Raw genomic sequence first — 15,837 nt, 5'->3', positions numbered from 1 at the left:
TATCCATAGTGAAAGAAGAGCTGCAAGGAGGCCTCCAGGAAATACAGGGGAGCTTAACATATCTCTTATGAAACATCTAAAGGACAAGAAATGCACTCACTGTTTGGAGATGGAAACAGAAATGTGCCATTGAATTGGGATCATCCTGTTTGCCCAAAGTGTATTAGAACAAGATATGCATAAATGTTTCTCACACACCAAATATACATATATGTATATATATGTATATATATGTATATACATATATACATATATACATATATGTATATACAAATATACATATATGTATATATGTATATACAAATATACATATATGTATATATGTATATACAAATATACATATATGTATATACATATATACGTATATGTATATACAAATATATTATATATATATTTATATATAAATATACGTATATATGTATATATAAATATGCATATATATATAAAATAAAGAAAAAGGAGACCCCACCATTACAGGTTTATATACCTTGTTCTAATCTTTCAGTTGAATTGTGGACTGGCCACTGTTTGATATTTCCATATGCATATCTCACTAGAACCCCAAATTAAATTCTTCCATCAAAATTCTTATTCTTAAACTGATATTATCGACATTCTAATCACTGAAGACTTGAAGCTTTTGGAAGAAACTTTGACTTCATCCTCCCAACTTTCCAACAGAATAAACTGGTTACCAAAAAAACAAGTCTTAAGAAATTTCTTTGGTGTTTATGAGTGTTGGGAAATGTAAGCAAAAATGGAAAATCCGTGGTGATGGTAATTTGTATCACAGCCTCCTTTCAGGGTTATTTATACTTCACCTAAGACATAACTTTCCTTTTTCGCTGAAGTATATATATCAATATTTGCTAGTGTTTGTAAGCCAAAGTTCTTGACTCAGAGCACCCAGTTTCAAATTCTGCCTCTACTATTCGCAATCTTAACCTCTGTGATGATATTATGTGTTAACTCAACTGGGCCACAGAGTGCCAAGATATTTAGTTAGATTTTATTCTGGGTGTTTCAATGAGGGTGTTTCTGGATGACATTAACATTTAAATGATTAGACTGAGTCAAACATTGCTCTTTATGATTTGGTGGGCCTCATCCAATCAGTTGAAGAATTGAATAAAACAAACAAACAGAAACTGACCAAAGTGAGAGATAATTATTTCGTTTGTCTGCCTTTGAACTGATACATCAGCTTTTTTCTTGTCTTCAGACTCAAATTGAAACATTGGCTTTTCCTGGGTCTCGAACCTGCCACCCTTCAGCTTGGAATTTTCTCTCCTGTTTCCCAGGTCTTTGAATTCAAACTAGAACTAAACCGCGGTCTCTACTGGATCTCCAGCTTATGGACTCATTCTGCAGATATTGGGACTTGCCAGCCTCCATAATCATATGACCCAGTTTATTATAATAAGTAGATAAAATAAATAAATGAGTAAACATTTTCATGTTTTTGTTTCCCTGGTGAACCCTGATTAATCCAGATCTTGATACTGAGAGTGGTTCTGAGAAAGCAGATCTTTAAAATCATTACTAGTTTGGGTGGGGAGCAGATAGCGGTTTAGCGTGCTTTTTGAGGAAGGTTATGGGTACTGAGCAGGTGGCTGGATTTAGAGGTGGATTCTATATAGCTTTGTGTAGTGGCTTATGGTCCTCAAGTCTTTCCCCCTGCCCCCAGCTTTATTGAGATATAATTGGCAAATAAAAATAATATATATTCAAGTTGCACGTTGTGATGCCTTGATGTACATATATATTGTGAAGTGATTACCAAAATCAAGCCAATTCATGTTTTCATCACCTCACATAGTTAGCTTTCTGTGTGTGTGTGTGTGTGTGTGTGTGTGTTTGTGTGTGTGTGTGTGTGTGTATGGTAAGAATACTTAAGATCTGCTCTCTTGGCGAATATCAATTATATATTTTCATTAGCTGTAGTCACCCTCCTGAATGTCTCCAGAACTTATTCATCTTATACCTGCAGGTTTGTATGCTTTGACCACTATCCCCATTTCCCCCATCCCTAAACTCCTTGTAGCCACCCTTCTGCCCTCTGTTTCTATGAGTTCCAGTCTTTTACATTTCACCTATGAGTGAGATCATGAACTATTTGTTTTTCTGTGTCTGGCTTCTTTTACATAGCATGCTGTCCTCCAGATTCATCAATGTTTTCGCGAATGGCAGAATGTCCTTCTTTGGTTAAGGCTAAATAGTGTTCCATTGTGCACATATATCACATTTTCTTTATCCATTTATCTTTCAGTTGACACTTAGGTTATTTCCATATGTTCACCATGGTGAATAATACTTCAGTGAACGTGGAAGTGCCAATATCTTTTCAACATACTGATTTTATTTCCTTTGGATATATGCCCAGAACTATGACTGCTGGATTATATGGTAGCTCTATTTTTTATTTTGTGAGGAACCTCCACACTGTTCGCCATAAAGACTGTGCCCATTTACATTCCACCGACAATGTATAAGGGATTCTCTTTTCTCCATAAGCTTGAAGACTTTGTTATCTTTTGAATTTTTAATAAAAGCCATCCTAGCAGGTGTGAGGTATTATCTCATGGTGGTCTTAACTTATGCTTTCCTGATGATTAATGAAATTCAGCACATTTTTATATACCTGTTGGCTATTGCATGTCTTCTTTTCAGAAATGTCTGTTTAGGTTATTTTGCCTATTTTTAAGTCAGGTTATTTGTTTTCTTACTATTGGGTTCTATGTGATTCTTAAATATTTTGGATATTGATTATTTTGCTTTTTGATTCTATTATAAGTCCTATTGTCTTTTTAATTCTTATTTCCTTGGATACATGGTTTGAAAATATTTTCTGCCATTCTTTGGGGTGCCTTTTTATTTTGTTTTCTTTGCTGTGCATAACTTCTTTTGTTTGATGTAGTGCAATTCATTTAGTTTAGCTCTTGTTGCTTATGATTTTGGTATCGTATAAACAAATTATTGACAAGACCAATGTAATAGAGAATTTCCCCTAGAATTTTTTCCAGGAATATAAAAATGTTAGGTCTGACATTTAAATCTTTAATCCATTTTGAGTTTATTTTGACATATGGCGTAAGGTAAAAATATAATTTTGTGTGTATGTATGTGTGTTGTTATCCAGCTTCCCCAACACATTCAATGAAGACACCATCCTTCTCCATTTTGTTTTCTTGGCAATTTTGTTAAAGATTAGTTGACTGTATATATGTGGGTTTATTTCTGGGCTTTCTATTGTGTTCTGCTGGCCTTTGTGTCTGTTTTCATGCCAGAATTAGGCTGTTTTCATTACCACAACTTTGTAATATGATTGGAAATCAAGAAGTGTGCTATCTCCAGCTTTGTTCTTCTTTCTCAAGATCGCTTTAGCTATCTGCAGTCTTTTGTGGTTCTGTACGTATTGTAAGATTTTAAAAAATATCTGTGAAAAAAGTCATTGGAATTTTAACAGGTATTTCATTGATTCTGTAGGTAGGGTAGTTTGGGTAGTATGGTAGATAGTAGGGTAGCATGGATATTTTGACAGTATTGATTTTGATCCATGAACACAGCATATGTTTTTATTTACAGTCATGTGTCACTTAATCATGAGGACACTTATGATAAATGCATACTTAGGCAATTTTATTGTTGTATGGCCAATATGGTGTGTACTTAACAAAAACCTAGACAGTATATATGGTCTACCACACACCTAGGTTACGTGGTATAGCCTATTGCTTCTAGGATACACACCTGCACAGCATATACTGGACTAAATACTGTAGGGAATTGTAACACAATGGAAAGTATTTATGTGTCTAGCTGTAGAAAAGTTACAGTAAAAAAACAGTATTGTAATCTTATGGAACCACTGTTGTGTATGTGGCTTGTCATTGACCAAATATCCTTATGTGGCACATGACTGTATGTGTGTCTTCAGTTTCTTTCATCAGTGTTTTACAGTTTTCAGATCTTTTACCTTTTTGATTAAATTTATTCCTATGTATTTTATTTTGCTTTTTGATTCTATTATAAATGGTATTATCTTCTTAATTTCCTTTTCAGATACTGTGTTAACTGATTTTGAATCTTGATTTGAATTTCTTAATTCTAACAGTTTTTTTAATGAAGTCTTTAGGGTTTTCTATATATAAGATCATGTCATCTTAAAACAATTTTACTTCTCTCTTTTTGATTTGGATGCCTTTTATTTCTTCTTCCTACCTAATTGCTCTAGCTAGGACTCCCAGTATTTTGTTGAGTAGAAGCAATGAGAGTGGGCATCCTTGTCTTATTTCTGATCTTAGAGAAAAAAGATTTCAACTTTTCCCCATCGAGTATGATGCTAGCTGTGGACTTGTGATGTATGCCCTTTATTATGTCGAACTACATCCCTTCCATACTTAACTGGGTGAAGATTTTTATCATTAAAAAACATTGAATTTTGTCAAATACTTTTCTGCATCTATTAAAATGATTCTATAATTTTTTCCTTCATTCGGTTAATGTGTATCACATTTATTAATTTGTGTACATTGATCTATTTTGCATCCTGGAATAAATCCCTCTTGATTGTAGTGTATAATCCTTTCGATGTGCTGTTGAATTCAACTTGTTAGTATTTTATTGAGGATATTTGAATCAATGTTCATCAGGGATATTGGCCTGAAATTTTCTTTTCTTATTGTGTCCTTACTTGTCTACTTTTGATATGCTGTAATGCTGGCCTCATAAAATGAGTTTGCAAGTGTGCCTTTCTTTTTATTTTTTTGTGAAAGAATTTGAGAAAGATTGGTATTAATTTTCTTTAAATGTTTGGTAGGAGTCACCAGTGAAGCTATCTCCTTACTCATTATTATTCTGAACAGATTTTCTGTTCCTTCATGATTCAGTCTTGATATGTTGTAAGTTTCTTTGAATTTATACTTTTGTATAGGTTATCCAATTTGGGAATAACTCTTCATAAAAGTCCCTTAGGATCTTTTGTATTTCGTTGCTATCAGTGATAATGTTCCCACTTTCAATTTTAATTTTGTTATTTAGCTCAGCTCTTTTTTTTTATTGATCTAGCTAAAGTTTTGTCAATTTTGTCTTTTTCAGGAAGACAAAACTTTCATTAATTTTTTTCTGTTTTTTTTTCTAGTCTTTATTTTGCTTCTGCTCTGATCCTTGTTATTTCTTAGAACAGAATTTTAAGGATGAGTTTTCTGGATTTGTTTTGTGGTTTCTGAAATTTACTCTTTGATTAGATTTAAAGATGCTAATGAGTGGTGGTTAAGACTGCCACTCTGTCACTTTGGGGTTCTTATTTCTCTGCACTATCAGGCAAGAAAGGAAGTTACTGTGCTGGCTGGGCTGATTGATCCTGACTGCCAAAAAGAAATTAGACTACCAGTCCACAATGGAGGTAAGAAAATGTATGTCTGGAATACAGGACGTCCCTTAAGGTGTCTCTTACTATTACCATGCCCTGTAATTAAGGTCAGTTGAAAACTTCAATCATCTAGACAGTTCTACTAGTGTCCTTTATAGAAGTTTGAGTTACCCTACTAGGTTAAGAACCATGGCCAGCTGAAGTGCTTGGTGAAAGCAAAGATAATGCAAAATGGACATTGGAAGAAGGTAGATATAAATAGCAGCTATAATCACAAAACAAGTTAAAGGAATGAGGACCATAGTTGTCATGAGTCCATCTTCCTTATTTTGTTATGAATGTGTGTGTATATGCATATCTATGTACATATGTGTGTGGAAATTATGCATACATATTAAGCAAATATCTGTTTTATTTTTCCTTTTATTCACTTTTCATGTGACATAAGATATATTGACTTTATAACATAGTATTTAAGTATTTTTAATGTTACATACAGTGTTTAAGTTATAAGATATCAAGGAGAAGGGTAGGCATCAGTGAAGAACTTCACTTTTCTGGGGAGGGGGTTAATGCATTTTTGGTTGTACACAGGAGAGTTGTATCATGTTAAGCAGGATCATGACCTTGTCATTGTCTTTATTTGAAGATTCTGTATATTTAAGAAGTATGTATGTGCTAAGTTGACGATGGGTAGACTTGTGATGGTTAATTTTATGTGTTGACTGGGCCACGGGATACCAAATACTTGGTCAAATGTGACACTGGTTATTTCTCAGCGTGTTTTGGGTGAGATTAACATTTAAGTTGGGAGACTGAGTAAAGGAAACTGCCCTCTACAATGCGGGTCAGCTTTTTCCAATCAGATGAAGGCCTGAGTGGAACAAAAAGCTGATTGTCCTCCAAGTCAGAGAGAATTCTTTGTGCCTGATGGATTCGGACTGGGACACTAGCTTTTGCTCTGCTTTTGGACTCAAAAGGAAACACGGGCTCTTCCTTGGTCTTGAGTCTGCCAGCTTTTGGAATGGAAATACAATACTGGCTTCTATGGTTCTCAGACATTTGGACTCAGTCTAGAATTAAACCGTAAGATTTCCTGGGTCTCCTGATTGCTGAATCACCCTGCAGATATTGGGATGCACCATCTTCCATAATCACATGAGCCAATTCTTTGTTGAAAAAGTCTATTTTTGTGTATATCACATATAATATAGACAAATATATTTATGTAAATATATATTATGTGTAGGCAGAAATATATATATTTGGCTATTTTCCTCTGAAGAACTCTGACTAATACAACCTCTGTTTTAATTAGGATACTTTTGATTACATATAAAAGCAACTCTGAGTCAAACTGACTTAAACTTCATTACACAATAAGGACAGGTAGCACAACTTTCAGGACTGGTTCATTCCCTGGCTAACATTTATGCATATCTTATCAAAGATGCAGAATTTATTTTATCTGTCACATCTACCATGCTCATAATCAGTTTCATCTTCAAACTGCAGCTCATACTGCAAGTAATCTTGTTATTACCCAAACAGAATCATATTCAGGGGAAGAAGCTAAAACATTTTTTTTCTGTGTCCATTGATATTAATGAGTACATTTTTTTCCCCAGAAGCTTATTAGACAACTTCTCTTCATGATTGAAGAACTGGGGAGTTGGGTCTCATACAATTACTGGTATCAGTTCTATTGAAATAAATTGGTATTGGATAAGATCCCGAGAATACAAACTCATGCGTGATGATTGGGTAATTAACAAAAATTGTGACTCTTTTAGGAAGGAATGAGTAGGTAGTTGCAATACACAAATTGACTACATCCCATGGTCCTTAGTTTCTCTATTTATAAAATGGGCGGAGGAATAGTGTCTACCACATAAGCTTTTCTTGAATGTTAAATCTGATTCTGTAATTAATAAAAGGACTTATCCCCATGATTGACGCATAATACCTACTTGATAAGTGTTAGTTACCATTCATTTAAAGATCGGTATTTTATTTTCCATTATGTACTACTCAACTAATAATCTGTAAGGAAGAAAACGATGGGGAGAGAGGAAGAGGGAAAGAGGAAGGTTTCTACCTTTCCTTTACACTTACTGATTTATTGTTACCAATCCTGAGATTAAATATTAACTGATAATGTTATGCAAACTATTTTTACTGAGCAGGACAGATTATTTTTCAAAATCATGTTTTCCAAACAGGCATTTTATTATTTTCCTATTTTTGAATAATTTTGGATCCATTGAGCGTATTTGTAAATCCTCAGAGTAATTATTTGCTTGTGACAAACATCATTCTCATGCTCACGCTCCTCTATTTGAAGTGCATAGGTAAATGTTCTTGCTCATTTCAACCATAATTAAAGGCATTTGAGGTAAAGTGTAGAAAATACTTCTTAAATTTAATGTAGGGCATAAGAAATAATGTCTACAATCATTCATTAATTATGAAAATCCCAAAAGGAAATTGGTTTACTCAATTTATATATAATACTTTTTTTTTAATTTTATTATTATTACACTTTAAGTTTTAGGGTACATGTGCACAATGTGCAGGTTTGTTACATATGTATACATGTGCCATGCTGGTGTGCTGCACCCATTAACTCTTCATTTAACATTAGGTATATCTCCTAATGCTATCCCTCCCCCCTCCCCCCACCCCACAACAAATTAACATTAAATTTAGTCGAATTACATATAGGAATATGAAATTAATATATATTTGTAACAGTTATCTATTAATGTGCTTTGAGTGAAATGAAAGTGATTCTTAGATATTATGCATTTTGATGATCATTTACATCTTTATTTTAAAATCTTGAATGACTTAGAAACTCGTTTATATTAAAAGCCATATGTAAACTTTTAGCAACAATAACAAAATAAACAATAAAATTAACCCTCAGAATTATATATTATTTATCTACTTCTTCCATTAGATAAACCTTTAAAAATGTCTGTCTGGCTATAGTTTTTATTTTTAATGAGTTCATCTTTAAATTACTTCAAGACCTTCCATAAATCACAGTGTTGAGGCAGTGATCATCAATGAATCCTATTAGGTAAATGTTTGCGGGAGAAAAGGTCATTAACATCATCTCAAAATATCTCCAAAGATTACTTGGATCTTAGCATATACAATAAGAAGTACACAACATTAACTGTGCAGAATTCTTGTAGGAAAAAATGAAAATATTTGGCCTGAGCATAATCATGAAGAGACAATAAGAAAATATCCAGAATATGTAAAATTCTGTAAAACTACTGATTGGACTCTATAAATTACTGTTATGAAAAATAAGCCAAAAGGGAAAGATGCCTCTTCTAGCTAGAAATAGATAAAAAAGAATAATTAAATACATTGTGTGAACCTTATTGGATACCAGATTATAGAAAATCAACAACAACAAAAACAATACAAATTTTAAAACTCAACAGGTATATAAGGCATTTAAGAGCAATTGTATAATTTAACTATGGACCTTATATTACATTTTATTGTTTTTATTTTCTTAGTTGTGATATTGATTTTATGGTTATTAAAAAAATCCTTAGGAAATGTACATTGAACTATTTAAGAATGAAGTTTCAAAATGTCTGCAATTTATTTTTAATAATTCCACATCGCTTATATACACACAAAGAGAACCATAAATACAGCAAAACACTAAATATTGAATAATTCAGGGAGAGAGTTTAAAAGGGTTCGTTAACACTAATATTTAAATTGTTTTTTAGATTTGAAAATTTCTAGAACCAAAACCTGGAAATAAAATCAGTTGTTAATGAAAACCTGAATAGTATTTGTTCTGAGATTTTATATTTTTGGTTCTTATGATTGTAGTAATCCTAAGCAGATATAAATATAATGTATTATATTATACTAGAAAAATGTCAATAATAATCCTAGAAAGGCAATCTCAAGAAAGTAAAAGTGTAAATATAGTGACGAGAAAGAACACATTTAAATTCTCTATGTTTAAATGCAGTGTTTATGTGCAAGTGTATAGTAACGAGTTTGTAATGTATGGAATAATTTACATATTTTTTCTTCCTTAAGATGACTAAAGCATTTCAGACAATTTGATATATTAAATTTGTGATTTTAAGAGGATTTTAAAGAAGAAGCTATAAATTTTTAAATATCTTACAACATTTTGATTCTGTTTTTATTCATTAAATATGACATGTATAAATATTTAGAGAAATATTGATTCAGCCTGAACAATATCTCGGCTCTATAAAACATACAAAAATTAGTAGCGTGTGGTGGCACATGCCTGTAGCCCCAGCTAGGCGGGAGGATCACTTGAGCCTAGGAGGCTGAGGCTTCAGTGGGCCGTGTTTGCACCACTGCACTACAGCGTGGATGAGAAAGTACAAAGTGAGACCCTGTCTAAAAAAAGAAAACAAACAAAAAAAAGAAAGAAAGAAAAAAAAAGAAAACAAAAAAAGAAGAGAAATACTGGTTGAAGTTGAAAGGCATAATAATTATATTATGGGCTTATAAGATTAATACATTGAACATTAAACAATAGTAACGAAATACATAGAAAGTAAGGACAATACCACAAATCTAATCAAGATATAAATCAAGATATAGTCAATATATAAATAGCATATAACTCATCTCTTAATGTTCTAGTTTTATTTCTTGAAAAAAGCTTGCAGAAATTTTGCATTGAAAGAGTAAAGGTCAAGTTGGGAAAACTGACATTTATTCAGTACTTGTTCCAAAGCAAGAACATTTTAGTCATCCCTCAGTATTTGAGGGGGATTGGTCCTACGACCCCCACAGATGCTCAAGTTCTTCCTATAAAATGGCACAGAACTTGCATATAACTTATGCAATCCTTCTGTATACTTTAAATCATCTCTATCATACACTGTATTGTATACCTAATACAATGTGAATACTGTGTAAATAGTTGTTATACTGTTTTGTTTTCTATTTGTTTTATTTTAATGGCTGGTGTTTTTTGCTGGTTTTATTATTTTGAATATTTTTGATCCATGGTTAGCTGAATCTGTGAATGTGGAACTCATGGATCTAGAGGGCAGAGTGTATTTAATTTACCATTTTATTAAGTTATCTTTAATAGCATTTAATGGAATCTTCTGTAATTTTTCTCAGCAGTGTTTAGTGTTTTCTGGGAAGAAGTCTCATACGCTTTTGTTAGATTTATTTCTAAACATTTGGTGAATTCTAGTATCATTTAGATAGCATAATTTTTATATTCTGTTTTGTAATTTAGTTTGCTACTACAGAGAAATATAGCTGAGTTGTACACAATGACTTTTTGTATCTAGCAACATTTAAGGAAGAAAATAACACGCACACAAACTCACAGACCTCACTTACATGGTTTGCCAGTTTTTCTCTAGGATATTTGCATCTATTTTTATGATAAACATTGTTATGTAATTTTATTTTGTGTATTATTTTCAAGGATTAGGATAAGGATCATGCTGGTGTCATAAAAAACAGTGCTTAAGAATTACATACGATTTTTGTTATTTTTTTTTCCTTAAATGTTTGGTAGAATTCATAAGTAAATTCATCTCATCCTGAGGATCTCTTTGTGGAGAGGTTCTAACTAGAATCAATTTTTAAAATAGATATAGTATTCAAATTATCTGTTTCCTTGGTATAGTACATTTTAAAAAAGAATTTGTTGACTTTAAGTTTGTACATTAATTGATATAAAATGTTTCAAATATCTGATTTTAAGATGTGTAATTTCATTTGTTGTGTCTGTCTTTTCATTTCTGATTTTGGTAGTTTGATTTCTTCTCTCCCTCTGCATTTATTCCCTTAATTGGTCTCAGTAATAAATGTAATATACCTTTACAAATAACTAATCTTTATATTCTCTATGGTATGTTTCTATATTTAACTAACATCTGCTTTTATGTTGGTGTATTATATGCTTCCTTTCTTCCTTTGAGTTTAATTAGTTTTTCTTTTTCTAAGTTATTGGAATAGATACTAAAAATATTGACTTATCCATGTCTTATTTCCTGTACATTTAAGGTTATACATTTTCTTTTAATCACAGTTTTAGCTATATCCCAAAAGTATTTGATATGTCTGATTTTTTATTATGATTCAGTTTAAAATACCTTCTGACTTTTATTTTGCTTTCTTCTTTGAAGCAAAATTATTTAAAAGTTTATCATTTCATATCTAAAATTTTCAGATTTTTTGATTATCTTCTGCTTATGGACCCCACATATGGTCAATTTTGGTAAATGTTGCTTGTGAATTTGTAAGGGAGTTGAATTCTCGTGTGAGCTGAATATAGTATTATATATATGTCAATAAAGACAGGTTAGTTAATTTTGATTGTCAGATTTATATCCTTATTGATATTTTTGTCTGCATGTTCTAACAGTTATTGAGCAATGCATGCTAAATTTTTTCATTACAATTATGGGAGTATTATGGATTTACATATTCCTGTTTTTGGTTCTGTCAACTTTTTCCTTATAAATTTCAAGCTTATGTCATTAACTTTTTATATACTTCTGGTTGCTTGAATCATTCATTATCACAATATAGAAATTATTTTCTCTCATAATTCTCTTTCCTTAAAGTTGACTTTTCCTCATGTTAGTAGAGCTTACACCATGTTTTTATTGGTAAGCATTTTCTTAGGATTTTACTGTCTATTCTTTTAACTTTTCTTTAATCTTCTTTATATTTAAGGTGGGTCTCTTATAAGCAGCTTATATATATTTTAATCCAGTCTGATAATCTTTGTATTACAATTGGAAAAATTAATCTGTTTATATTTAATGTAATTACTAACAATTTGAGTTTTAATCTTTTTATTTATTTGTCCCACCTATATACTTTTTCACTATATTTTTTGCCCTTTTTGGATTAGTTAAATGTTTCTATTATTTCATTTTCCCTTCTGCATTAGATGCTGATGCTTCCCTTCTTAGTTATCCTTTTCTGGGCAGGTGTGCCAAACTCCTATCTGTTGTGAATGTAGGTTTCTCATGGCTTGAAGCTACACACTTCTCAAAAGTGCTCTCTGCAAGTTGGGATCTACGTGGATTGAAATGCCCGGGACATTAGCTAACCCTAGGTCAACAGCAGCCAATCACTGGCTGAAATGGCAGCATACAAAAACCTAGTCCCTTAACTTAAAGTTGGGATAACTCTGTCATCATTATGCTCAAGAATACCGGGTGGGATCACCTTGAAGCTAAGATACTCCTGAAACTACACCTTTGTTTTTTTTCTCCCTTGTACTTGCCCACTTTCCTCATGCCTCACAGGTTTACTTGCAATTACTTCCTCAACAGTCACTTCCACAGAATTCCCAACTCAGGCGCTACTTCTAGAGATGCCAACCTAAGACAATCTCTGAGGCTACATATTAATCAATCTTTTACTTTCCTCTTACCAATTATCCAAGAGTTTACCATATTCATTCTCAACTGTTAGATAAATTAATAATCTTAGGTATTTTCAATGTATTTAAAAATAATTCGATTTTAATAAGTTAATAATTTTACAATGCAGCATGCAATGCATGTAACTTAGAGCATTTTAACGTCATTGACCTTTCTTATTCTTTTGGTCTTATTTTGTCATGCATACTAATCATAACTAATTTTAAAATTCAGATGCATGTCCTTCTTGATATCATTTTTGTTATTTGTTCTATTAGCTATTGAATGAAGCATAATAAAGTCTTTGCAATAAATTATTTCCATAGGAATTTCACCTCAGACTCTGCTTCTATAAAATCTGACCTAAGACATAATTTTTAGCATATCTGTATTCTTATTTTTTATGCAATCAATGTTCATTTAGGTTTACTTTCTTATTTCTTCTTTCTAGTAGGAACACAGGTTCTCAGACATTCAGTTAGAACTCAAGAAGTAAGATACACTAATGCAACCATCTGATTGATCAGCACTATGTAGCTGCTACTTTATTTTCAGAGGAGAAACTTTCCATGCTCATTCCAAGGCACAGTCGAGTGTCCACTAAGGAAAAGGATAATGCTTATTCTCTTTTGTTCTGGCTATGGCATTCCCTGTTCATGCCTTCTGACAGCCATGTCCCATTGGTAGCAGCAGCTTTCAATTGGATATTGAGGTAAACTGAGAATTTTCATTTTTCTTGAACAACTTGTTGTGGATATGGGAATAAATGGAGAGGTTAGAGGTGTGTCTTCATGGCAATTTATTTTGCACATTCACACACATTTTTGTGCAATGAAACTCATCTAATTTTTTCTTAGAAGAATTAGTGTTCTTTTTTGCAGCGGTAGCATTTTATTTTAGAGATTTGTAAGCATCTACCCAGGGGCCATTAGGATAACCCACATCTTTCACAATTTACCATAGTTGAAGAGGGCAGCAATGATCTACCAACCCAAGAAATATGGTTGACATGTCTTGGCCTCATGGAAATTTGCTGAGGCTATTTTGTGAGGGTCATTGTACTCTGCAGCTTACATTTCATCAGCCTACTCCTACAGACATATGACACTGCAGAAAAGGGAAAATAAGTGTCTATCTCACAGATTTCTGTTCTATGTCTTGTTACAAAGAGGTCACTACAAGTAGGAGACTAAACTCAGATTCATAAACAACATACTGTTTTTACAAAACCAAGTAAACATGAACATTTTTGAAAGCTATGTAAGTCAGTATTAATTGTCCATAAGGCACTAACTGTAAACTATGAATATTATATAAACCAGTTTTAAAATCTTGAGAGTCAGTATGAACTGACTTTTCATAGGAACATAAAAAATAAATTTAAATGTTTTTGAAAAAAACACTTTGGTTATTTTTAAATATATGAAGTAGAGGGAAGGAATGAGGCTGGAAATCTTATGAAAATAAATGATTCCTGTATTAACTAATAATTGCATCTGCCTCAGGTGCTGAGAGAGTTAATAATCACTAATGTGCATATGATATACTTTGAAATTATTTTGCTGGTTTCCCAATTGTTTTGCTTCAGATCCTGATGATATGTAATTTTGATTAAAAAGAAGAAATAATCAGGTTGCTTTCTATGCCAAGTTTGTTCTTATCTGGTTGCTATGACAATCCCCTTTGACAGTTTTTTTTTTTCTCTTTTGTGGATTTATCTCCTTTTGATGTTATAAAAAGAGTTTTTCTAGGTAAGGAGTTTGACTTCTTTATGCTTAGAGGATTTTTAAGAAATAAAAAAAAAGCTTTTAGTTAAAGCCTCCACATTCCGGGGTGTCATGTCTTATTTAAGATTTAAAATGAAAAAGTTGATCTGTTAAAAAAAAAAAAAAAAAGAAAAAAGAAAAAGTCTTTGGAAAATCTAAAATTTTATTTCTTCCATGTTGTATGGACTAATTGCATCCTCCTGCCATTGTTCTATTCACATAAAGACTTATTTTTTTCATTTGGTTTTTGTGTTATTATTTTAAACAACGAAATACTTTTCTGGAGCTCTACTTCATCAGGAAAGCTGGATTTTAAAGAAGGGAATGCTAGACTGTGAGTTAGAAACCTCAATTCCTGTCCAAATTCCGTCACTACAAATTGAATTGACCTTGAAAAAAATCACCTGACCCCCTGTGAGCTGCGACTTTTTTCTTTGTAAAAAGAAGTTGTCAAACCACATGGTTCTTTCTGATTTTAAAACAATATAACTGGTTGGAATCCCTTTTTCATTGAAATATTGAAGTTATCTTCTTACAGCATTTTGAAAAATAATTTTCTTTGGGTCTTGTTTGAAATGATAATAAATTAGGTCAACAAATATTTATTTGGTTTCTTTTATATACTAAGTATATGGCCCACATTTCTCCGGGTAAAGTTGCATTACTTTTTTCAGAGAGCCATAATGTACACAAAGACATTGTTCTTGTAGAGAACATAGGTAACTTTTGTTGATCTATTTAAAACAGAAGATGGTAATAATTAGATGGCAGCATAATGAGCTGATTCCATTCAGATGTTTCCAAATATACTTCCTAGGTAATTTGCTAAATAGTATTCACTAGTTTAGTGTTCTCAAACCTTAGTATGCATCAATATCACCTGTAGGACTTGTTAAAACACCCTTATCCTTTCAAATGGTTTCTGATTCAGTTTGTCTGGGTATGGTGGGATAATTAGCATTTCAAATGAGTTCCTAGGCAATACTTAACGCCGCTGGTTATTGTTCTGCCACCACTGTTCGATAACCACTAGGCTGTTCGATCTATAGGGTTCTTTAAAAGTTTGAGGCATTTCCTAAACTGTAGCTAACTATGGAGGTATGAATATATGTTTTAGGTAGCCATATGTTGTGTTGCTCACATCTTTGTGGATTATATAATACTTCTTGTTGAATGAAAAATTGGTTGTCATTCTAGTGTCTGTTTTGCAGAAGAAAAATGACTTAGTGTTGGATTTCTAAGGCCATATGGTATGAGGAAAAGAATAAAT

Source organism: Gorilla gorilla, chromosome 2 (genome assembly GCF_029281585.2).
Source record: "Gorilla gorilla gorilla isolate KB3781 chromosome 2, NHGRI_mGorGor1-v2.1_pri, whole genome shotgun sequence".
In the NCBI taxonomy this organism is placed as follows: domain Eukaryota; kingdom Metazoa; phylum Chordata; class Mammalia; order Primates; family Hominidae; genus Gorilla; species Gorilla gorilla.
This window is presented reverse-complemented; position numbering follows the sequence as displayed.